This window comes from Epinephelus fuscoguttatus, linkage group LG3 (assembly GCF_011397635.1).
Source record: "Epinephelus fuscoguttatus linkage group LG3, E.fuscoguttatus.final_Chr_v1".
NCBI classification, from domain to species: domain Eukaryota; kingdom Metazoa; phylum Chordata; class Actinopteri; order Perciformes; family Serranidae; genus Epinephelus; species Epinephelus fuscoguttatus.
The window spans coordinates 47,361,008-47,387,120 of record NC_064754.1 but is presented as its reverse complement, the minus strand read 5'-3'; the positions used below and the strand labels follow the sequence as shown (position 1 = coordinate 47,387,120).

The window sequence follows — 26,113 nt, the reverse complement described above, 5'->3', positions numbered from 1 at the left end:
GTGTTTGCTGATCCTGTGAGTTTATCTTCTCTATCTCCTTTAACTTTAGCTTATATTGGAGTTATGCTATGTAGCATGTGAAATAGAGTTTGGTGAATGTGCTAGGAAAGAGTATCAGCACGGTCACTACCTGAAGCTCGTATAAACAGAGCCTGGGTTTGTTGAAGGTGGCAGTGCTGTTTGGGCTGAGAAAGCCATGTGCAAGTAAGGTAAAGGAGGTTATTGGGTTGGTGTGGGGAGCACTGAGACCTGGCATTAGGGGAGTGTCTCTGGGACGCCAGAGATCACTGTCTAGCCTCCTGGAGGTGTCGTGGGACCAACTAGACGAAATACTAGTGAAAGGAGGTTCCCACCCGATGACCCCAAAGACATGTTAGTTATCACTGCTCACTGGTCTGTATAGTTAAGCCTAGCCATAAAAGCTTATCATAGGGCTTAGGGGGTTATTCACTGAGTGCTGATCTTTTCTCCAGAGCACAAACTTCTTGTGTTTATTTGAACTGTTATGGGTGAAGCAGAGAGTAAGCATGAGAAAAAGACAAAGAGAAAGGGACTGAATATAGCGCAAAATTCATAACAGGCATTGCATAAGTGGACATTGATGTGTTCTCATGGACATGGGATGACTATTATCATGGCCAACCAATGTCGTTTAGTGCAATATTCTCATCACACTGGTCAAATCTATTAGAAATGTAGAGGTTTAAAAAAGAGACCTCCTCCAGTATTATGTGGTGATCCTCAGTTGAGCGCATGGAGTGAAAATAATATTAGCACTCATGCTCATGTGAAGGAAAAGTTTTAGTACATATTAATCATAAGATATGTGGGTTAAATAATGTAAAGTGGTACGCACTGCACACCTACAGAGTGCACACCCCAAAGCAGACTGTCCACCACAAACATTGGGACCAAACTGATATCACCCCTCAGTGAAGCAGAAGACAAGCTAACACCCAATGAAATAACAGAACTTTACTGGGATTACTAGCTGTAATGTAATCACTGAATTTCAAATTATAATCCCTGACACAACTCTGTACTGAAAAAAATCACATTACTGTGTCCAACAATAGTTACAGCATCTAAAACAATTTGTAATGAGTAATGAGTGGGTCTGACCTGTAGGCCCATAGCCCATTTTATCCCCTAGCATGCAGCACTCTCACAGACCTGATGGAATGACAGTAAGCACATCATGGTGTGCATTATCAGTGTCCAGGAGGGTGGCTATTTGGATTCAGCTGTAATGTGGCAAGCAAACACTTCTGATCACTGTCTTCAGTGGTGCAGGTGCGTACTCAAGTCAAGTCACGTAGCCGTCAGTCAGCAAAACAAAAATACACTGATAAAAAATGTAATGATGATCTGCATGCTGAAATGAAAGTGAAAGTCTGACACTAGGAAGGCAAAGCATAAACTCTACTGTCACTCTTGATTTTTGTTCTTTTTGATAAGTTGGAGACAATAAATCCAGCAAAGTGGTAGATGTGACCCGGCAACCAGAAACTGGCATCAGCCTCAACTAATGGGTGTAGTCACTTGCTGTTTATTGAGTGCAAGTGTTTAACACCACAGTTGCCTCTACACTGGTGACAAAGCTCAAGGAGTTGAGATTAAACACCTCACTGTGCATGTGGATCCTTGACTTCCTGACAGGCAGACCCCATGAGGTGAGAGTGGGAGGACACACCTCTTTTACCCTCATCCTTAACACAGGACCACCCCAGGGCGTCCCCCGCTGTACTCCCTGTGCACACATGAATTATAGCCACTTCCGACTCGAATATCATCATTAAGTTTGCTGACAACACAACTGTGATGGCCCTGATCACAGATAACACTGACAAGACCTACCTGAAAGAAGGAGAGGACCTAACCCACCAGTGTCAGAACGGCAACCTACTCCTGAATGTCAGAAAAATGATAGTGGACTTTGGGAAGAAGCAGCCAAAGAACGACAGTAGCATTAATATCAAGAGGTCTTCTGTGGAGAGGGTGAACAGCTTCAAGTACCTTCGTGTCCACATCACTGAGGGCCTGACCTCGGTGCTGCATACTGACTTGGTGGTAAGAAAAGCAAGGCAGAGACTGTTTTACCTGAGATGCCTGAGGGAATTCCGTGCATCTCCTCAAATACTGAGGAATTTCTACTCCTGCACCATCAAGAGTGTCCTGATGTGGAACATCACTGCCTCGTATGGAAACAGCACCATGCACCCTGCAAAGTGTTTGTTCAGCTGGACATACAATCGGTGCTGCTCTACCCTGCATAAAAGGGTGTTTACACTAGGCAATGCAAAAATAAGACCAGTAGAATCATTAAATATCCCAGCCACCCAATAACGGCCTTTTCAACCTGTTGAAATCGAGAAGAAGGTAGGAGATACATCAGGTCAGCACTGAGGGGCTCGGGAAGAGTTTCTACCTTCAGTAAACAAGGATCTTCAATGATGACCCTGCCTAATAACATTGATATTTAGGGACCTCAGCTGAAGGCTATTGTTTCTGGTACATTTATTATTATTAGTATTAGGGACCTCAGATGAAGACCCTATTGTTTTTGGTGTGTTTATTATTAGGGATCTCGGCTGACCCCCTAAAAATACTCAAAAACTTACCAAAATTGGCACGCATGTCAGGACTGGCAAAAGTTTTGATAAAATGAACAAATTAAACCCAAAAGTACCAAAATGGGCTCTCTAGCGCCACCTAGACACACTAAAATGGCTGCTGCGGCCTGTAGGCATGTCATAGAAAGATCAGCCCAAATTGGCTTGTTCATCTCATCAAGACCTACAAATCACGTGCGACACCCCTGACCTAAATCCAACAGGAAGTGAGCTATTTGCCCTTTCAATGTAAGATGTCATTTTTCAAAAATTCTCTTTCTCAAAAAATATTTACTCCCACACAGTTTATCGTGTTGGCTTCAAACACGCACACATGACAGGCCAACTCCTGCTGAACAGATCGGTTCAGCAGGAACTCGGTTGGTATAAAATGACAGAGAATGAAAACCTGTTTAATATACACAAGGTAACCAAATAACCAGGTTTCTGTTTAGGTCTATGTGCTATAGTCTGAGACCCAAACCTATGACACTAGTGTGCTGGAACACATACTTACTGTGAACAGCATTACTGGGAGTATTTATTTAGTAGAAAAAAGTCCAAAAACTGCACTCCTCCAAATGGAACACTGTGTCTTGACTTACTAAGCCCACTAAAAGTGGAGAAATTTTTGTTTTGAAAAGTTGGAGGTGTAAGAATTGGTTTCTAAGTTGGAGTTTAACTTGATTAGTTTCAAACTCACGTGCCCATGGTTTTAAGAGAGACACGAGAACACAACAAAGGGATTCATTAATGTGCAAAAGCAGCTCTCTTCTGATTTATTTTTTGAAACAAAAATGCTCATGAGTGTATGTTCGTTAGACTTTGGGAGAGAGTCAAGTCAAGTGTGTGAGTGATCAAATGCTTGTGTATGTCTATGTCTGAGTCTGTAACAAGCATGCATGAGGATGAACACTAGGCAAACAAAAGGTCTACTGAGTGTTTGTGCTTTCGCTGAGCATTTGGGCAAACAAATGGGTTTGACACATAAAGCACAGTACTCTCATGAAGAATGCATAAGCCTTGCAGGCAGGCTTAAAACAAACAGTCAACGTGTCCAAGACAGGCCTAATACATCTCACAAAATCACACACACACACACACACACACACACACACACACACACACACACACACAAATGCAAAACTTTGACAGGTTTAATTCATCCCTGTGGACAGGTAAGGCCAAATCCATCCAGAGGAGAAAACAAAGAGAGAGAGGGAGACACACACAAACACACACACACACACAATATGGCAACCCCACTGTAAACACTGCATCCATAAAACAATGTTTCTGCTGACAATACAAAAGCATTCTCTGCCCACACCCCCCCCTCCTTTTTCTCCCACTCCGTTTTCTCCCCCTCCCTCTCCCCTTACTCCCTTTGTCTCTAACTTGGCAAGAAGAGAAAAGCTCATCGCTGTGCAGCAGGTGATCCAGTGACAAATTATTGCACATGTAACATGACAGTAAGCTGCATGTGTGACTTTATACATTTCGTTGTATATATGCCCTACATGTATGGCCTTGAGTTGTATGTGTGGATGTTCTTGCAGAGACCAAGCAGTAAGTGATAGTGACAGAAAACATCCCACTACAGAAGAGGGTCACAGGAATATAGCCTGGCTGTCTTTCTCTTCCCTCCGCCCTCTCTCACTACTCCCATAAATTCCATCAGTATGAGTGAGTAAAGAAGAAGAAGTCGGGGCGGTGTGTGAGTCCAGATAAAGATAGACAAAGTGATATAGATACGGATAGACATTTAAAGTGAAGACAGATAGAAATGCGCATCTCTCTTGCCCACTTCATCCATCTCTGTCCGGTCCTTTCTCCATCTCCACGGTCTAACATCTTTCTTACATCTCACGCTTTTCATCTGCTGTCCCTCTGCTGAACCGCATGCTTTCAGTGACAAAATCTATCTCACGCCTTTGAGAAATACATGCATGTTTTCACAACCGTTTTAAGTGAATAAATCATGCTGTGTTTTGCAAAGTCAGTCATGCAGTTTAAGTGAGACACCTCAGGAAATCTAACCTGTAGCATCTGCCCTGTGGGTACTGACAGCTATTAGGTAAATCTGGGTAGGTAAGGCAGGGCAGGTTAGCTGAAATCGAGCTGAATAACATTAACATACTAAACACAAGGATGAGGCTTTCTATCATGAGACTGATGAAAAAGTCAAAACTGACAATCTGATAATCTGTCTCTTAATACTGTCCAACATCCCCTTTGCAAATATGTTTATATTATCAAGTTATTTCTGTCTGTAACTGAGTCCTAAAACTGTGCTTTCTTATATGCATCACAACAGGTATGGATGTCACTTCTGCATTGGATAATTTCTTCACTTGTTTAGAAGACAATAATTGTAAGGGAGTCAATTACAGATAAAAATGAGTTGAGAAGGAGATTTTTGCAGTCCCTACTACATCTGTTGCACAGACAGGGTAAGGACAGACAATACATTTGCTGTTATGCTGCATTACACGGAAGTTTATTCAAAAAATAAAAAAGAAATAAAAATTAAAAGATGAAATAAAATTACTGTAACAATTTCATTACACACAACAAAATTTCCATAACTTTTCCAGGCCTGGAAAATATGATTATGAACTTTTATGACTTTTCCAGGTTTTTCCATAACTATGGAAACCATTTATATTTCATTTGGCCTCAGGATCCCCCAGGAGGAGCTGAAATAAAAATAGATGGATAGATGGACATTCATTGTCATAATTATTCTGTATCTATAATTACTAGAGTTGTAACAGATCACAGTATTCACGGTTTGATTCGATTCGATGCGGTTGTGTCATGGTTCAGTGTGTTTTCAATACAACAAAACTCGGAACTCACTAGAAACAATTTGGAGCTTACCTGATTGACCTATCTTCTGGGGTGTCTTCTTACTGGTACATAAAACAAAAACAGCTCCTTATAAAATATGTTTCACTACACTACCTTTGAATGAACATAAATTCATATAGCTACATTTATGAAACAATGTTTTACATAACCTTTTACAAGAACAACATCATTAAGAATGTTTCAAAAGTCTTTTTACATGTCCCACATAAAAAAGTCTAATGGCGACACACAGCAACAGTTGAGTGTGTATGGTGTGTTTGTCTCCTGTCTGATCATCACGTATTGTCTGATCTACCATAGACCTGAGTCTGATAGAAGCAACAGTGATGTTTATCTTCATGTGATGTTGTTTTTACTTGTTTGATCCCTCTTGGGAAACTTTCTGTGTGGACTCTGCGAGCACCGGGAGCCTCTTCAGTATGGCCGGGAATTCCTCCTGCTACTGCGTAACTCCGGTGCTGGCGCCGTGGATCCTTCAGTAGCGTTTCCAGCCGAGATCATCCAACCAGAGCCCTTCATGAGGAATCGAGGACCGCCCAAGTTGTCGGATGCTAGGAAAAGAGGGAGACCTGGAGGTGGACGCCAGAGACTGAAGCGGTTAGGCCACCGGCGGATCCCCCTTCCCACTGTCATTCTTGCTAATGCTCAGTCACTCCACAACAAAATCGACGAGCTTCAGGCTAACGTCAGATTCCTGACAGAGTACAGGGATGCCTGCCTTCTGGCCATAACCGAAACATGGCTAAAGTTTATATTCTCTAGTTTATATTCATCCAAGAGCTAATGTTGATAAGGCCACTCATGTCATTGTGAAAACAGTGCAGCGCCTCCAGAGGATCGCCCCGAAGGCACCAAACTTTATCATGGGGGACAAAGCAAAGTCACTGGGAAACTTTTACCAGTATGTTACATGTCCAACGTGATGCACAATGTCTCTTGATCTGCGTTATGGTTCTGTGAAGGCCGCGTATAAATCCCACAGCAGAGCTCCGCTCAGCGCTTCAGACCATAATGTTGTTTACTTGATTCCCTCCTACAAATTGTTCTTGAAGCAGCACAAACCGGAGCCACGATTAGTTCCGGTATGGACAGAGGACTCCATCCACTGTCTTCAGGATTGCTACAGCTGCACAGACTGGGACTTGTTCATAGATGAATGTGAACTTACTGAGACTGTGTCAGCTTACACGTCTTTTTGTGAGGACCTGATCATCTCCAAGAAATTAATTGCTGTCTATCCAAACAACAAACCCTGGGTTTCAAAATCAGTTAAGAACACAATAAATCAGCTTTTACCAGGGGGATATGACCCAGTACAGGGAGCTTCAAAAACAGGTCAAAAGGGATCTTAGGCTTGCAAAATTAAAGTATAAGGATAAAGTGGAGTGTATGCTGAACACGTGTAACTCACACCATGCATGGCAGGGTGTAAAGTCCATGATGGGGGTAAAACCCAAGAAGAATGAAATTTCCTGACAATATACCTGACCTTGAACTGTCTAACCAGATGAACACTGTTAATCGTTTTAATGTGTATTTTTTCAGCAGAGTGTTTACAAATGCAGTCCATGGGAAATACCCTGAGCTAAATCCAGTGCACGTCGACCTGGGTATGGTTCAAAAACTCTTTCAGAGAGTCAAAGAGAGGAAAAGCCCTGGCCCAGATGGTATCGGCGGCCGTATATTTAAGAACTGTGCAGCAGAACTGTCTTATATTTTTAGTTACATTTTTAACAGGTCACTCCAGCTCCACAAGGTTCCAAGCCTGTGGAAAGCATCAATTGTTGTATCTGTACCAAAAAATAAATCCTTACAGTCGCTGAATGAGTACAGGCCTATAGCACTGACATGACTTGGACCCGCTCCAGTTTGCATACAGGCCTAGTAAGGGGGGTTGATGATGCAAAAGGTACTCTTCTTAACATGATTTTAACTCACCTTAATCAATCAATCAATCAATCGATTTTATTTATAAAGCCCAATATCACAAATCACAATTTGCCTCACAGGGCTTTACAGCATACGACATCCCTCTGTCCTTAAGACCCTCACAGCGGATAAGGAAAAACTCCCCAAAAAACCCCTTTAATGGGGAAAAAAAAACGGTAGAAACCTCAGGAAGAGCAACTGAGGAGGGATCCCTCTTCCAGGATGGACAGACGTGCAATAGATGTCGTACAGAACAGATCAGCATAATAAATTAACAGTAATCCTTATGACACAATGAGACAGAGAGAGAGAGAGAGAGAGAGAGAGAGAGAGAGAGAGAGAGAGATGCAGGTAATGACAGTAGCTTACAACAACATTAATGAAAGTAATAATATTATAGTTATAGTTCTGGCTACTGTGGTACAATATGTTGAAAGTATGTATTAATACCTGGCAGTATACATGTGTGACAATAGTCATATGTGTATAATAACAGAAGAAGTATGACTAATGACTAATGATGGCAGCAGCAGGAGGCATCTGGCAGGACCACGGCAGCAGCACAACCACACACGTCACGCTGTCCAGGCACCGCTGCGGTATGAGTTAATCTGAGAGACAGTGGAGCACAAAGGCTCCGGAAAAGAAGCCGAGTTAGTGACATCCAGAATGGCCGGGTTAGCTAGATGCAGTAATAGGATACAAGAGAGAGAGAGAGAGAAGGAGAGAAGGTGCCCGGTGTATTATAGGGGGGTCCTCCGGCAGACTAGGCCTAAGTCAGCCTAACTAGGGGCTGGTACAGGGCAAGCCTGAGCCAGCCCTAACTATAGGCTTTATCAAAGAGGAAAGTCTTAAGTCTAGTCTTAAATATGGAGACGGTGTCTGCCTCCCGGACCGCAACAGGAAGATGATTCCACAGGAGAGGAGCCTGATAGCTGAAGGCTCTGGCTCCTGATCTGCTTTTGGAGACTTTAGGGACCACGAGTAACCCTGCGTTCTCAGAGCGCAGTGTTCTGGTGGGATAATATGACACTATGAGCTCTCTAAGATATGACGGAGCTTGACCATTTAGAGCTTTATAAGTTAACAGTAGGATTTGAAATTCAATTCTGGATTTTACAGGGAGCCAGTGCAGAGAAGCTAAAACAGGAGAGATATGATCGTGTTTCTTAGTTCCTGTTAGTACACGTGCTGCTGCATTCTGAATTAGCTGGAGAGTTTTTAAGGACTTACCAGAGCTACCTGATAATAGAGAGTTACAGTAATCCAGTCTTGAGGTAACAAAAGCGTGGACCAATTTTTCTGCATCTTTTCGGGTCAGGATAGGCCTAATTTTCGCAATATTACGCAGATGAAAAAATGCAGTCCGTGAAGTTTGTTTTAAATGAGAATTAAAAGACAAATCTTGACCAAATATTACTCCGAGGTTTCTTACGGTTGTGGCAGAGGCCAGAGCAATGCCATCTAGAGAAACTATGTCATCAGATAAAGAGTCTCTGAGTTGTTTGGGGCCAAGAACAATAACTTCAGTTTTGTCTGAATTTAACATCAGGAAATTGGTGCTCATCCAAGTTTTTATGTCTTTAAGGCAGTCATGGAGTTTAGTTAATTGATTGCTTTCTTCTGGCTTCATCGATAAATACAACTGAGTATCATCCGCATAACAATGGAAATTTATAGAGTGATTTCTAATGATGTTACCTAAAGGAAGCATATATAGAGTAAATAGGATTGGTCCGAGCACAGAACCTTGCGGAACTCCAAAACAAACTTTAGTACGTAAGGATGATTCATTACGAACGTCAACAAATTGAAAACGATCAGATAGATAAGATTTAAACCAGCTTAGTGCTGAACCTTTTAAGCCAATTAAGTGATCCAGTCTCTGCAGTAGAATTTGATGGTCAATTGTGTCAAACGCCGCACTAAGATCTAATAAAACAAGTACAGAGACGAGTCCTTTGTCTGAAGCAATCAGAAGGTCATTTGTAATTTTAACTAGAGCTGTCTCAGTGCTATGATGCACTCTAAATCCTGACTGAAATTCCTCAAATAAATTATTATCCTGGAGAAAATCACACAGCTGGTCTGCGACTACTTTCTCAAGGATCTTTGACATAAAGGGAAGATTAGATATTGGTCTATAATTGGCACCTCTGGATCCAGGGTGGGCTTTTTTTAGTAGAGGTTTAATTACAGCTATCTTAAAAGACTGTGGTACATAGCCTGTTAATAAGGATATATTGATCATATCTAATATATGAGTGTTAACTAAAGGAAAGACCTCCTTAAGTAGCCTAGTTGGGATGGGGTCTAAGAGACACGTTAATGATTTAGATGAAGAAATCACTGCGGTCAATTCTTGAAGAGAAATTGGGGAGAAGCAATCTAAATATATATTAGATCTTACAGCTGTGTTTGAGGTTAGATAGGTACTATCTGAGGGCAGGAGGTCATGAATTTTGCCTCTAATAGTTAGAATTTTGTCATTAAAAAAGCTCATAAAATCATTACTGCTAAGGGCTAAAGGAATACAAGGCTCAACAGAGCTTTGACTCTCAGTCAGCCTGGCTACAGTGCTGAAAAGAAACCTGGGATTGTTCTTATTGTCTTCTATTAGAGCTGAGTAATAGTTTGCTCTGGCATTGCGGAGGCCCCTCTTATAAGTTTTGAGACTGTCTGTCCAGATTAAATGAGATTCTTCCAGTTTGGTTAATCGCCAATTCCTTTCAAATTTTTGCGATATTTGTTTTAACTTACGGGTTTGAGAGTTATACCAAGGAGCGAACTTTCTTTGCTTTTTTAACTTCTTTTTAAAAGGAGCTACAGAGTCAAGCATTGTTCGCAGCGAGCCTACGGTGCTATCAACAAAATGATCAATTCGGGAGAGGTTAAAGTCGGCACGGGTTAGTAACTGTTGCTGAGTGGCGTGTAATCGAGTAAAAGAATCAAAAGTAATCAGATAATGATCCGATAGCGAGGGATTCTGTGGAAAGACTTTTAGGTTATCAATTTCAATTCCATACGTCAGAACTAGATCGAGGGTATGGTTAAAACAATGAGTGGGTTCATGTACACCCTGACTGAAGCCAATGGAGTCTAATAATGAGATAAACGCGGTAGCCAGAGTCATTATCAACGTCGACATGAATGTTAAAATCGCCTACAATAATAACTTTATCTGATTTAAGAACTAGACTGGATAAAAACTCTGAGAATTCAGATACAAATTCAGAATACGGGCCAGGAGCACGGTACACTATAACAAATAAAAGTGGCTGCGAGGTTTTCCAGGTCGGATGTAAAAGACTGAGAACGAGGCTTTCAAATGAATTATAATCTAGTTTAGGTTTAGGGCTGATTAACAGACTAGAGTTAAAAATGGCTGCAACTCCCCCTCCTCGGCCGCTGCCTCGAGGAATGTGGGTATTATTGTGACTGGGAGGAGTGGACTCATTTAGACTGACATATTCATCTTGACACAGCCAGGTTTCAGTGAGACTGAGTAAATCAATATGATTATCTGATATTAATTCGTTTACTAACACTGCTTTAGACGATAGAGACCTGATATTCAACAGTCCGCATTCAATTCTCCTGTTTTGTCTTTCTGTCACAGAAGAGGTTTTAATTTTTATGAGGTTGTTATGCACAACTCCTCTTTGTTTAATTTTAGATTTAAATAATTTAGGCGGTCGGGGGACAGACACCGTTTGTATAAAACTATTAAAACTATGGCTGGGTAACTGAACTAGAAGCTCAGAGAGGCGTTTAGGACTGCAACTCTCTGTCCTGGTCTCAACTCTGGGTTGTCAGGGATTTGAATTACTAATAAAGTTTGCCAGGTTCCTAGAAATGAGAGCAGCTCCATCCAAAGTGGGATGAATGCCGTCTCTCCTAATAAGACCAGGTTTTCCCCAGAAAGTTTGCCAATTATTAACAAAACCCACATCATTTGCTGGACACCACCTGGACAGCCAGCGGTTAAATGATGACATGCGGCTAAACATGTCATCACTGGTCAGATTTGGGAGGGGTCCAGAGAAAACTACGGAGTCCGACATTGTTTTTGCGTATTCACACACCGAGGCAATATTAATTTTAGTGACCTCCGATTGGCGTAACCGGGTGTCATTGCCGCCGACGTGAATAACAATCTTACTGAATCTACGATTAGCTTTAGCCAGCAGCTTTAAATTTGATTCAATGTCTCCCGCTCTGGCCCCAGGGATACATTTGACTATGGTCGCTGGTGTTGCTAACTTCACGTTCCTCAGAATAGAGCTGCCAATGACCAGAGTTTTATCCTCAGCGGGTGTGTCGCTGAGTGGGGAAAAGCGGTTGGTAACGTGAACAGGCTGGTGGTGAGCCGCGGGCTTCGGCTTGGAGCTGTGCTTCTGGCGGACCGTGACCCAACCTCCCGGCTGAACGGGAGTTACCGGAGGACAGTTAGCAGAGGCTAAGGCTATGCTATGTGGCTCCGCACCGGCTGCAGGGGGCTGGCTAACTACCGCAGCTGCTGAATGGTTTTCCATGGTGCGGAGCCGCGCTTCTAATTCACTAAGCCTCGCCTCCAACGCAGCAAATAAGCTACACTTGTTACAGTTACCACTGTCGCTAAAGGAGGCAGAGGCATAACTGAACATTTGGCACACAGGGCAAGAAAGAGCAGGAGAAGGAGAAGCCATGGCTAAGCTAATGTAGCTAACAAGGCTAAGAGCGTGCAAACAACAGCTAAGAGATTAGCAAGAAAGTCGTAGAAAGGAGGAGAGCTATAGGTGCTTAAACAGAACCAGTGTGGGTTATGACTTGAAGTAGACGTAAAAGCAGCGTTAAAGCAACTGAGGTGAGAAAGCAGGCAAGTGGAATTCACCAGAGCAGTACAGAGACGCTGTCACAGAAACACCGGAAATGACACAACTTGCTTACCGCAATACGTCAGCACGTCAGCTAGGGTGCTAAAACATTTGTGAAGCTCATTTTTCTCACCTGCCTTCAGTAGCATCCAACCTCACATTTTAGCAGAACAGCTACAGATCCACCACAACATAGGCAAGGCAAGGCAAGGCAAGTTTATTTGTAGAGCACAATTCGTACACAAAGTAATTCAAAGTGCTTTACAGAACAAGAAAATGCATTAAAATCACAATACAAAATAAAAACATAAATAATGAACTTTAAAAGAAAAGAGTGCAGATAAGATCCTTTCAGTCATATGCACAGTGAAATAGAGCTGTTTTGAGCCTAGATTTGAACATTGTCAGAGTAGAGGCCTCTCTCACATCTTCAGAAAGACTGTTCCAGATTTTAGCTGCATAAAACTGGAATCCTGATTCCCCATGTTTAGTCCTGACTCTGGGCGCCAGCAGGAGGCCGGTCCCTGAGGTCCTCAGAGTCCGAGATGGTTCGTATGGCACTAACATGTCAGAGATGTACTTTGGTGCTAGGCCGTGGAGAGACTTGTACACAATCAGAGCCGCTTTAAAGTCTATTCTCTGAGCCACAGGAAGCCAGTGTAGAGACCTGAGCACAGGACTAATGTGCTCGTACTTCCTGGTTCTGGTCAGGACCCGAGCAGCAGCATTCTGGATGTACTGCAGCTGTCTTACGGCCAGTTTGGAGAGGCCAGTGAGCAGGCCGTTACAATAGTCTAACCTGCTAGAGACAAATGCATGGATCAGTCTCTGCAAGTCAGGTTTAGACACTATACCTTTGATTTTGGCAATGTTTTTTAGATGGTAAAAAGCTGCTGATGTTATTGATTTGATGTGGCTGTTAAAGTTCAAGTCTGAGTCCATTATTACGCCGAGATTTCTACCCTGATTTGTAGGTTTTAGAGAGAGAGACTGGAGGTGACTGCTGACACTTTCTCTTTGTTTCTGTGGACCAGATACGATGACTTCAGTCTTGTCTGAATTTAGCTGGAGAAAGTTGTTTTGCATCCACACACTGACCTGTTGGATGCAGTGACAGAGTGAATCCACTGGCCCATATTCACCTGCTGTCAGTGTGACATAGATCTGAGTGTCGTCTGCATAATTGTGGTAGGACACATTATTACTTTGTATTAACTGGCCTAAAGGCAGCATGTAGAGATTGAACAGAAGGGGTCCCAGGATTGACCCTTGGGGCACCCCACAGGTCAAGGCCATGTGGTCTGAGACACAGTTACCAATTTCAACAAAGTACTTCCTGTCTTCTAGATAGGACTAATATATATTTAGATTGCTTCTCCCCAATTTCTCTTCAAGAATTGACTGCAGTGATTTCTTCATCCAAATCATCAACGTGTCTCTTAGACCCCATCCCAACTAGGCTACTTAAGGAGGTCTTTCCTTTAGTTAACACTCATATATTAGATATGATCAATATATCCTTATTAACAGGCTATGTACCACAGTCCTTTAAGATAGCTGTAATTAAACCTCTACTAAAAAAGCCCACCCTGTATCCAGAGGTGTTAGCCAACTATAGACCAATATCTAATCTTCCCTTTATGTCAAAGATCCTTGAGAAAGTAGTCGCAGACCAGCTGTGTGATTTTCTCCAGGATAATAATTTATTTGAGGAATTTCAGTCAGGATTTAGAGTGCATCATAGCACTGAGACAGCTCTAGTTAAAATTACAAATGACCTTCTGATTGCTTCAGACAAAGGACTCGTCTCTGTACTTGTTTTATTAGATCTTAGTGCGGCGTTTGACACAATTGACCATCAAATTCTACTGCAGAGACTGGATCACTTAATTGGCTTAAAAGGTTCTGCACTAAGCTGGTTTAAATCTTATTTATCTGATCGTTTTCAATTTGTTGACGTTCGCAATGAACCATCCTTACGTACTAAAGTTTGTTTTGGAGTTCCGCAAGATTCTGTGCTCGGACCAATCCTGTTTACTCTATATATGCTTCCTTTAGGTAACATCATTAGAAATCACTCTATAAATTTCCATTGTTATGCGGATGATACTCAGTTGTATTTATCAATGAAGCCAGAAGAAAGCAATCAATTAACTAAACTCCATAATTGCCTTAAAGACATAAAAACTTGGATGAGCACCAATTTCCTGATGTTAAATTCAGACAAAACTGAAGTTATTGTTCTTGGCCCCAAACAACTCAGAGACTCTTTATCTGATGACATAGTTTCTCTAGATGGCATTGCTCTGGCCTCTGCCACTACCGTAAGAAACCTCGGAGTAATATTTGATCAAGATTTGTCTTTTAATTCTCATTTAAAGCAAACCTCACGGACTGCATTTTTTCATCTGCGTAATATTGCAAAAATTAGGCCTATCCTGACCCGAAAAGATGCAGAAAAATTGGTCCACGCTTTTGTTACCTCAAGGCTGGATTACTGTAACTCTCTATTATCAGGTAGCTCTAGTAAGTCCTTAAAAACTCTCCAGCTAATTCAGAATGCAGCAGCACATGTACTAACAGGAACTAAGAAACGCGATCATATCTCTCCTGTTTTAGCTTCTCTGCACTGGCTGCCTGTAAAATCCAGAATTGAATTTAAAATCCTACTGTTAACTTATAAAACTCTAAATGGTCAAGCTCCGTCATATCTTAGAGAGCTCATAGTGCCATATTATCCCACCAGAACACTGCGCTCTGAGAACGCAGGGTTTCTCGTGGTCCCTAAAGTCTCCAAAAGTAGATCAGGAGCCAGAGCCTTTAGCTATCAGGCTCCTCTCCTGTGGAATCATCTTCCTGTTACGGTCCGGGAGGCAGACACCGTCTCCACATTTAAGACTAGACTTAAGACTTTCCTCTTTGATAAAGCTTATAGTTAGGGCTGGCTCAGGCTTGCCCTGTACCAGCCCTCAGTTAGGCTGACTTAGGCCTAGTCTGCCGGAGGACCCCTCTATAATACACCGGGCCCCTTCTCTCCTTCTCTCTCTCTCTCTCTCTCTCTCTCTCTCGTATCCTATTACTGCATCTAGCTAACTCGGCCATTCTGGATGTCACTAACTCGGCTTCTTCTCCGGAGCCTTTGTGCTCCACTGTCTCTCAGATTAACTCATACCGCAGCGGTGCCTGGACAGCGTGACATGTGTGGTTGTGCTGCTGCCGTGGTCCTGCCAGATGCCTCCTGCTGCTGCTGCCATCATTAGTCATTAGTCATACTTCTTCTGTTATTATACACATATGATTATTGTCACACATGTATACTGCCAGGTATTAATACATACTTTCAACATATTGTACCGCAGTAACCAGAACTATAACTATAATATTATTACTTTCATTAATGTTGTTGTAAGCTACTGTCATTACCTGCATCTCTCTCTCTGTCTCTCTCTCTCTCTCTCTCTCTCTCTCTCTCTCCCTGTCTCATTGTGTCATATGTCATATGCTGATCTGTTCTGTACGACATCTATTGCACGTCTGTCCGTCCTGGAAGAGGGATCCCTCCTCAGTTGCTCTTCCTGAGGTTTCTACCGTTTTTTTTCCCCCCGTTAAAGGGTTTTTTTTGGGGAGTTTTTCCTTATCCGCTGTGAGGGTCTTAAGGACAGAGGGATGTCGTATGCTGTAAAGCCCTGTGAGGCAAATTGTGATTTGTGATATTGGGCTTTATAAATAAAATTGATTGATTGATTGATTGACTTCAACCAATTTAGGGAAGTGCCAGAGATGCCCACCCAGTCCTCTAGTCTCTGTGAAAGGATCTCATGATCGACAGTGTCAAAAGCAGCACTCAGATCTAGCAGGACTAAAACTGAGACTTTGCCTGCGTCAGTGTTCAGGCGGATGTCATTTGTCACCTTAATAAGAGCGGTCTCAGTGCTGTGATGGGGTCTAAAACCTGACTGGAAAACATCAAAGGAGTTGTTCATTAGGAGAAAGTCAGTAAGCTGTTGGTAAACAACTTTCTCAAGGACTTTGCCTAAAAACGGCAGATTTGAAATGGGCCGGTAGTTGTTCAGTACTGTGGCATCAAGACTGCTCTTCTTTAGGAGAGGCTTTATGACCGCAGTTTTCAAGGCCTTTGGGAATGTTCCAGATTGTAGTGACATGTTAACTATGTGAGCGAGTGGTGGTAACAAACTGCTCAGCACAGACTTTAGAAATCTAGTGGGTAACACATCGAGGCAGCATGTAGATGAACTCAGACTGGTGATGATCTCTTGGACAGTTTTGTCAGTTACAGGTGCAAAATGAGTCAGCTCTAAGTGTCTAGGTGGCTGCAGGGTTGTTAGTGGTGTTGTGGAATTGATGGCATTTTTAATGGTCTGAACCTTGTCGCAAAAGAATACTGCAAACTCATTACACTTAGATGTGGAGATCAGTTCCAACGGCAGTTGAGCTGGAGGGTTTGTTAATCTGTTCACTGTTGCAAATAAGACATGCGAGTTGTTACTGCAGTTTCCACTAATTTCAGAAAAGTACCTCTCCCTTGTTCTACGTAAGATCTGGTTGAACACGTACAACTTTTCTTTATAAATTTCATAATGAACATGAACAGAGATAGATCCTAGAATAATATGTTGGCTGATGGACTTTTTAACTGTAAGGTCACAGCGTGTGAGGGTCAATGGCACTGATGTCCTGTTCTTGTCCACCTGGTCACCCCAAGGGTGTGTTCTCTCCCCCCTTCTGTTTGTGTTATATACAAATGGGTGTCGAAGTCAAAATGCTGGGCGTCACATTATAAAGTTCGCTGACTCAGTAATCGTGTCTTTTCTGAACAATGATGAGCCCGACCATGGCTCATTTGTGTCTGACTTCACTGGCTGGTGCAAATCCTCCTTCCTCACCATCAACATGTCCAAGACAAAAGAGATGGCAATAGATTTTAGGAGAAACCCCTCAGTCTTGTCTCCAGTGATCATAAATGACCAGGCTGTCGAGATTGTGGACAATTATAAATACCTTGGCACCAGTATGCAAGAAAGCCCACCAGCACATGCATCTTCTCCGTAAGCTTGAGAATTTTAATGTCGACAAGACTTTTATGAGAATGTTTTACACCTGTTTTATTGAATCAGTTTTAACCTTTTCCTTTATTTGCTGGTTTGAGTCACTGTCCATTAAAAACAGAAACCGACTGCAGGGTATCGTTAAAGTGTGCGGTAAAATTGCTGGCATCCCACTGAGCAACCTTTCCCACCTGTACACGCTGAGATCCCTGAGGAAAGCTCAGTCAATTTTGGCTGACACAAGCCTTCATGCTGAGTTCCCCTTACTTCCTTCAGGACGAAGATTTGCAAAGCCAAAGTGCAGGACAAACAGACTAAAAACTCCTTTGTTACTGCTACCATTCAGTTTTAAACGACTCAGTGTCACGCTTTTATGCTCTCATGATCTTATATGTTTATTTGTGATCTTACATGTTATTTACTTGCTATGTTTGCACATGTTGGTACCGAGTGTATGGTTTTCTATGTACTTCTGCTGCTGCACAACAACTTGGGATAATAAAGATTTCTTGATATTTCTTGATATTGAAGAGGTCCATGTTATTGTACTTGTCCTCAGCAAGAGGTCACAATATTGGCACCCAAAACCAAACCAAACCAAAACCAAAGATGCTCAGTGGATGTCAGCTGAAGGAAGGAGGAGACCAAGTGAACAGATTAGGCAGCTTTTATAGCTTGGAAGCCCAGGTGAGCTTAATCAAGGTAACAACCCTCCCATGTCAGCCAACTGCCTGATGAGACTGGCTGAAACATTTTCAAAGACAGTGGGAGGGGCATCACAGCATGTAAGCAAGGGTTATTGGGGCAGCTAGCAACCAAGGAAAACAGAGCTAGCTGCAGTGTACAGCACATCTTTTGGCAGTAAAATACATTCCCTTTTGTCAACTCCGTCACATGTCAACTCTGTCAGGTTTACGCTTGACGCAGTTGACATGTAAGCTGTCGGAGTTGACAAATCCACCTATAACCTTTAAATGTGCCCAGTAAAGGATTAAAATTTTATTTCAGGGATTTATTTACATACAAATGTGTATATTTATAGCATAAATTCCATTATTTAAGCTAGTACTAGATACCCTACACTTCTGACTTGTAGAGTAGCTTTGTGGTCTACTAATTATCATGTAACTTTACCAGCATTTGCATTATATGATTATATAAATATATGTGAAATTGAAGGGCCAGTGTGTTGACTTTAGCAACATATTGTGGTGAAACTGAATTTTACATTGAATGGCAGTCTATGTGGAGGGTATGTAGTGTAAAATGAGCCTTAACTGCAAAGAGTGGTTAAATGACAATCAGTAAGTATTCACCGACATAGGTTGATTAAGTATGGAATATATGTTGAATTAATACACTCATTGACACATCTATTCATGTATTGTACTCATTCACACACACATCTGGTCATGTATTGCATGAAAGTCACTGAGATTAAATGTTTTTAAAAAATGAGGTAAGACTTGGCTCGGACATAATGGTGGGGAATTTGAGTCCAGGCTGGCACCACATGGTACACCAGTATGAGACATACCCAGGTGGCTCGAGAGATTGCACAGCTAGGTTCTGACTCATCAAGGGTGAGATCATGTCCAAACATGCCAAAAGATTACACCATTATGTTCTGGCTCAGGTGGGAAGGATTAAGGGAAAAAGGTGGAGATTCAGTAGAACCTACACATACATAAAAGGGAGAGCACAGAGAGTGAATCTTCAGTCTTGTTCTGGAGCCTGACTCATGAGTTGTATGTGTTGTTGCTTGTGAACACATTAAACTTGGTTGCACCTGATTCTAAGTGTCTCCAGTGATTTTCTGAGTACTATCCTTTTGATTCTAAGTTACTTTCTTGAGTAAAGGCGAGTCCAATCAAAGGCGTTGAGGGTGAGGTCTGGAGCCATCTGACCCAGCTTCAGACATCGATTTTTGCTTCAAGAGTTAGATATAAAGGGCTTATTCTGATGTCAGAAAAATGTAATATTTGGTATTTTCTAATTTCACTAATTTAACATAAATAAAATTCTACATTGAATTTCTACCTAATCCATAATGCTTTTATTTTCACCACTAGATATCACCAAAAACACTATTTTGAAGATAGTTGTAAATGGTGTAATTTACAGGATGTTTGCTAACTGTTACATATGTTATTTATGTTCAATAAAAGAGAAGAATAGTTTGTTCTTCATCTATTGTCAATCTGTTTAAAATCATATTTGTTTATTAATCAGTAATGCACATAAGTTTATTGTCAACAGTTTTTGTCAGCACCATCAGATGTATGTTTTCGTTTATTTTGGGGAAAAAAAGTTACTTCTTTTATTAGTTAAAGTTACCTATGTAATAAAGGATTATCTAATCTGCATCATTTTATGTCTTATTTATCTAAGGAAATTGTTTTTATGGTATTAAAATTAAAAACAAAGATTGAAAATGCAGACATAGGAAATCTGCGAATTCAGAATAGTGTGAAATCACAGCACAATTTATATATTGTATTTTAATACATGGCAGCGTAACTAAACACTATTCCAATGTATTTCAGGACCTCAGATTCTTTTTGGACTGAAAGAATTAGAATTGTAGATTCCTTAGTGCCTCTGACGGTGTTGACACAAATCAAGTTCTAAAGTGAAACATGTTTATCTTTTTATTTAGAACCTGTTCCTTTACATAGTTAAATAGTTACTTTTCTCTACAGACATATCCAATTCCAATAAATATAGTGTGCATTTTTAAAAACTGATTTTTAAAACCTGTTTTGTCCCTTATCTCAAGAATAAGTATATTGCTGAAAAAACATCAACAAATTTCTCTCTTTAAACAGCTGGATTTATTAAAGTATGAAGGTATTATTGGTGAAAAAGGTTTGAGCGCCTGTAACAGTAGAATTTATAGTTGTAGTGTACAGTGATTTGTGATTTGTATGTGTGTAAGTATAAGTTGTGTACTTGTACAGTGATTTGTATGTGTGTCAGTATGAGTTGTGTACTTGTAGATTTTTTTTTTCTCTCCACAAATACAACACAACACTTACACATTCACGAATTCTTCATTACAGGTGCACAAATCCTATTTTACAAGTCACAGATTAAAAAACTGATACGCTCACATTTTTGCTCCTATTGTTGCAGTATATTTGGTGTAAAACATATTTGTGCACCTGTATCAAACAATGTGAAGTTGTGGACAAAATTTGAATATGTGCAAACCTGAATGTGAACTTGTGCAAAAAATGTTCTGTGTATGTAACATAATTTCTCAATTATTTGTGTTCCTTTAAAACACAAATACAAATCGATAATTACAGCTGCTCGAATCTTCCCCATGAGTCACAGATTCTGTTTCCCTCAACTACAAATCACAAATCGCGCCTCCACTGAGATATTTGGTGAAAAACTATCTGTGCATTCAGTCTATGGAGAAAAAGGCAGGTGCTGATCTGACATCAACTGATTCCACAACCAATCAGAGGAGGGGGGCTTTTGTCCCACAGCCAATCAAAGGAGAGTGACTTTTGTCTGCATGGCGGAGTGAGAAGGAGAGAAGGCCTGCCGGTGGTGGATTGTTTTCAAACTAACAGCAGCAGAGATAGTGATTTTGGCAACATTCAAGGTAGGTTGTATTTTTAACCACATTAATAAATAAACTGCAACGCGAAGCTGAGAAATTTAGCGTCCTGTCACTTTTCCTCTGTTTTGCTAACCCTCCTCCCTGCCATGTGCATCTGTTTTCAATGAAGTCGTTGAAAAATCAATCCGTGGAGCGGTTGATTATCATACACATGTTATGATGTGTGTATTGTTATAGTCTTATCTGTCATAAACTGTAACAAGAGATTACGGGGTGCGTGTGTGGCACGGTTGTGGTGATTATGTTTAACCTCATTTTCTTTATCCATATGCCTCACTAAGAACATTCTTAGTTTGTCACTTAATGTTCTTAATAATATTGGCTGTGTTTATATATATATATATATATATATATATATATATAAACACAGCCAAACACATGCCATATATATATATATATACATATATATATATATATATATATATATATATGGCATCAATAGAACGTAATAAACTAAATAATATAAATGATATATTACTCTTCAAATGTGCTGTACAATTCCTCATACATTAAATGTACAGCACATTCACATGCTATGAATGCAGATCTGCAAGACCCTGTGTTATCTGCACATACACACATTTATGTACAGACACCCATGTGCATCCACATTTATTTTTCAATACGAGCAAAAATTTATTAAATGAGGCATAAGGGTTAAATAGCATGATGGATATTGATTTTAGTATTGATCACTCTCCACTCAACATGCTTATTTACCTATGTATTTTTGTGCTACCCCATGCAGAGCTGGCTCACGAAGCCCTTTGCAGACACTGGCAGATTGACCCCTGAATAAGACACCTATAACTACAGATTAAGCAGTGCACGGTCGGTTGTGGAAATGGCTTTTGGGAGATTGAAAGGACGGTGGAGGTGCCTCCTAAAAACCTGCCATTCAAATGTTTGTTTTATTTAGTTCTGCTTGTGTATGATGCACATGTTATGACTGCTACCCTCCATTGTTTTTGCTGTTTTGTTGCTGCTTACCTGACTCCTTTTACCTGTGTTTGCTGGACTACTTCATGTCACCAATATTGTTTCATCCTTCAGTTCAATAAATTCATATAAATGATTATGGCTGTCATGTTCTCATTTCTTCATAAATGCAATGACTGAAGACATCTATGAAAAGCATCTTCATAAATGGGTAACCTGTTGAGGTCTTGACTTGTTTTTACTAGCTTTACTTGAACTTATTACACAGTTAAATTGTACATCATTAAGTGAAAACCTACAGAGGCAGACATGTCCCTTTAGATTTTTTTTAATTTAAATACAAAAAGCAAGCTAATTATAAAAGTGACAAGTGTGAGTTGAATGTGCAAAACTAAAACTTCCCATGAACCAGAGCTGCTCATTTCTGGGCTTGGGCCTCCATCACAGACACCATGCACCCCATCAGTCCAAGAAACGCACTGGTGTCAGTCTCCAGCTTCTGCAGCAGGGCATCATTCAGGTCCTTGCTGTGCTGTGAGAACCTCTCATCTGCCCTCTCCAGGTATTCAAGCAGCTCTGTGTTGCTGTCTCTCTTCCTCTTCCCTGTGTACAAGAATAGAAGAATCAGTTTAAAAGTTTGTCATTAAGTCATAAGTAGATAAACACAGGTTCAGCAGTACAATGTAACAAACATGTCAGCTCAACAATCACCACTAGTCTTAGGACTTTTAGGTATATATTTTCATGTCTGCATGGTGTCTGGTGAGACAAACTACTGGATAAACAGCACAACAACTCTTACCTGGTCTGGTCTGGTGGCTTTGACCTGAGCTGCTGGATGGTGTTGGTGAGCCGCAGTGGAGTAGTGACGTTAGCTCATAGTTAGCACTGTCTTATTCAATGGCAGATAACTCTGTAGACCACATGAAAAACAGCGCTTTAAACAGTAACTTGTCCACTACACATTATGCAATGTTTAGTCAACTGAAAGTGGAGCTGGTAGGTGAGCCTATGGCTAAGTAACTTGCTAACGTTAGCTAATGCTAGCAAGGCAAACCTGTTGATCAGTTAACATTAAGCCAAGCAGACATCACAAACAATAGCTGTGTCCCAATTTAGGGCTGCATCCTCCGAGGGACGCGGGCCCTAAATTGGGACACAGCTGTTATCTGAAGAAACTGGTAAAACTAAATAACTATGTGCATGGCGAAAATGTTTGAAAACAAACTTACCGGGGCCCGTTTGCGGCAGCGTTACGCTTTCCAGCACTGCAGCGGCTGAGTGGCTCAATAACCCCGCCCCCTTCCCCTTGACGTGACTTCTTACTCCGCCATGCAGACAAAAGCCCCTCTCCTTTGACTGGTTGTGGAATCAGTCGATCTAAGATCAGCACCCGCCTTTTTCTCCATAGACTGAATGCACAGATTTGTGATTTGTAGTTGAGGGAAACAGGATGTGTGACTCGTGGGGAAGATTCGAGCAGTTGTAATTATTGATTTGTATTTGTGTTTTAAAGGAACACAAACAATTTCCTGAGAAATTATTTTACATACAAGTTCACATTCAGGTTTGCACATATTCAAATTTTGTCCACAACTTCACATTGTTTGATACAGGTGCACAAATATGTTTTGCACCAAATATACTGCAACAATAGGAGCAAAAATGTTGTGTTGTATTTGTGGAGAGAAAAAAACAATCTACAAGTACACAACTCATACTGACACACATACAAATAACTGTACACAACTACAAATTCTACTGTTACAGGTGTTGCCCCCGTGGCCTAGCATTGGCCAGGTGGGCGTGTGTGAGAATTTAATCCTGTTAGTTGAAAACAACAGACACACGAAGAGCGTGTTAGCAGCTAATAAGGCAAATAAATATTATGCACTTATTGAAACAACCTGACTGTTGACAGACTTCAGCTATTTGAACTTCACAGTTCTATTACAGTTTTAACCATTTGTTTATATGTTGTATCAAATAAATGTCTTATGTCTCTTTTTTCCGATACAGAAAATAATCTCTAACACAAATCATAAACATAACCATTTCATACCAATGTATAGTAAGTGACAATTTAGTGTTATCACTGTAGCTGTTACCACAATATCAAAATACTTAAACCTTTGTTATACATTTGCTCAGCTTTAACATTAATAAAACATCATAAAATAACAAGAATGAAACATTAAGTGCATGAAACCAATTGTTTTCAGTACAAATTAAGAAAACACATATCACAGCCTGCTCCTTTAACGGCAAGATGGCGTATGTACATCAGGCCACGTTCCTAATAAAGTTACGTTCATACGCTGGCGCGGGCTCCATACTTCTACCGTTCCCACGTGCAACAACAGCATTAGCTAGGCACAAAAACAATAAAAGTGACAATACGCTCGAAGTACTCTCGGTGTACTCATGCAATATACCACAAACAGCATCAACAGATTGAAACAAATGAACCGAGCTGTCTGTAATCTCACACTCTTATTACAATCTACAGGTTAGCTTGTTAGCGTCTTCAATGTAAACTCAATGGGTCCGCTAGCTTAGCACATTAGCATGTTGTTGAATGGTCCAGTAAATCACACAATACTACAAAACGAACTCTACCGCTGTTACTTTGACACAAACCAATACACATACAACATTAACAACATGTTTATCTTTCAGACTGTGATGTGCCTGTGCATTCTGGAGGAATATTAACCCACCTGTTAATTGAAAACAACAGACATACAAAGAGTGTGTTAGCAGCTTCACCACAGTATTTATTCTGTGGTGGTGTGTGTCTCAGGGGATGTTAACCTCTCTAGAGCCACATATGCGCCCTCTAGTGACCAACCTGAGTAACATTTTTAGGAAAAGACCGTTATGATGAAATTACATTTACTTGAATTAAACCCAGAAAAATTATGGGGTATCTGTTTTTTTCTTTTTAAATACTTTTTATCTTTTTTTTTTAAGTTCAGACTTTAATCATGACTATCATGTTTTTAATCATTTCACATGGACTGTTTTTTATACCTTTTTTGAACCATTTTTAATCACATTAACCTTGACCATGAGCTTTTTGACCAATTACACACTTTTTAACCCATTACACACTTTTTAACCAATTACACAGGCACTCAAACCTTTTTCACCAATAATACCTTCATATTTAAGTTTCACACCAAAAGCTGCATTTGATTACTTTGAACACATTATGAGAACATTACAATTTACCTTTGTGCAAATCTCATTTTTACTAAATAGAACTTGAATTCAACATAATCTAACTCAATGCATCCTCCTTCAGCTGTTATTTGTGGCCAACGGCTATTAGCTCTCCTCCTGCAGACTTTAACAGGGATTCGCTGTTCAAGGTGTAATATTATTAGTGAAACAACAGGGTGCGTCCTCTGATGCGATGACAGTGACTTTGCTGTGTCCTTTCGTCCTCGGGGAAGATCCCTCTTCGTTCCAAACACGTTTTACCAGGACACTGGCTGCTACGGGCCATCTCATCATACAACACTGAAATCACAGAGCCCATTTGCCAAACAGCCAATGTAACCTTCTTGTACCCGCTTATCAATTAAGTTTGTGGCCATTAATCTGCAGACCCTGCTTTTTAAGCCTGTGCACAACTGATGTGACACAACAGAAAAACATCGGCCACTGTCATCTATGTTGCAGCAAGCTAGCTTAGTGTAGCTGCCTCCCAGTGTGTTGCACTGCAGTAGAATGTTCTGGTTTGGGGTGGGAGGATGAACAGCATGTTGCCTGTTCCGTCCTGTGTGCTGCCTTGTTGAGCTCAGTGAGAACATTATATTTCATTCAAGAGAGACAGAAGAATGAAGTTAAGATAATATATGATGCAGAATATAAGTCAATCAATCAATCATTCATTCATCCATTTTTGTAACTGCTTATCCTCTTGAGGGTCGCGGGGGGGCTGGAGCCTATCCCAGCTGACATTGGGCGAGAGGCAGGGTACACCGTGGACAGGTCACCAGACTATCGCAGGGCTGACACATAGAGACAGACAACCATTCACACTCACATTCACACCTACGGGCAATTTAGAGTCACCAATTAAGCGATCCCCAATCTGCATGTCTTTGGACTGTGGGAGGAAGCCTTGGTGCCCAAAGAAAACCCACGCTGACACGGGGAGAACATGCAAAGTCCACACAGAAGGGCTCCCTCCTG

General features: G+C 41.0%; 1 long non-coding RNA gene across 1 annotated transcript; it reads right to left on the bottom strand.

The window, feature by feature from the left end:
- Positions 1-22,352: 22,352 nt before the first annotated feature.
- LOC125886598 (uncharacterized) lies at positions 22,353-23,468 on the bottom strand. The gene is made up of 3 exons (XR_007449051.1): positions 23,143-23,468; positions 22,713-22,823; positions 22,353-22,513 (listed from the first exon to the last, which is right to left on the bottom strand). It is a non-coding gene; the product is annotated as an uncharacterized LOC125886598 (long non-coding RNA).
- Positions 23,469-26,113: the final 2,645 nt, after the last annotated feature.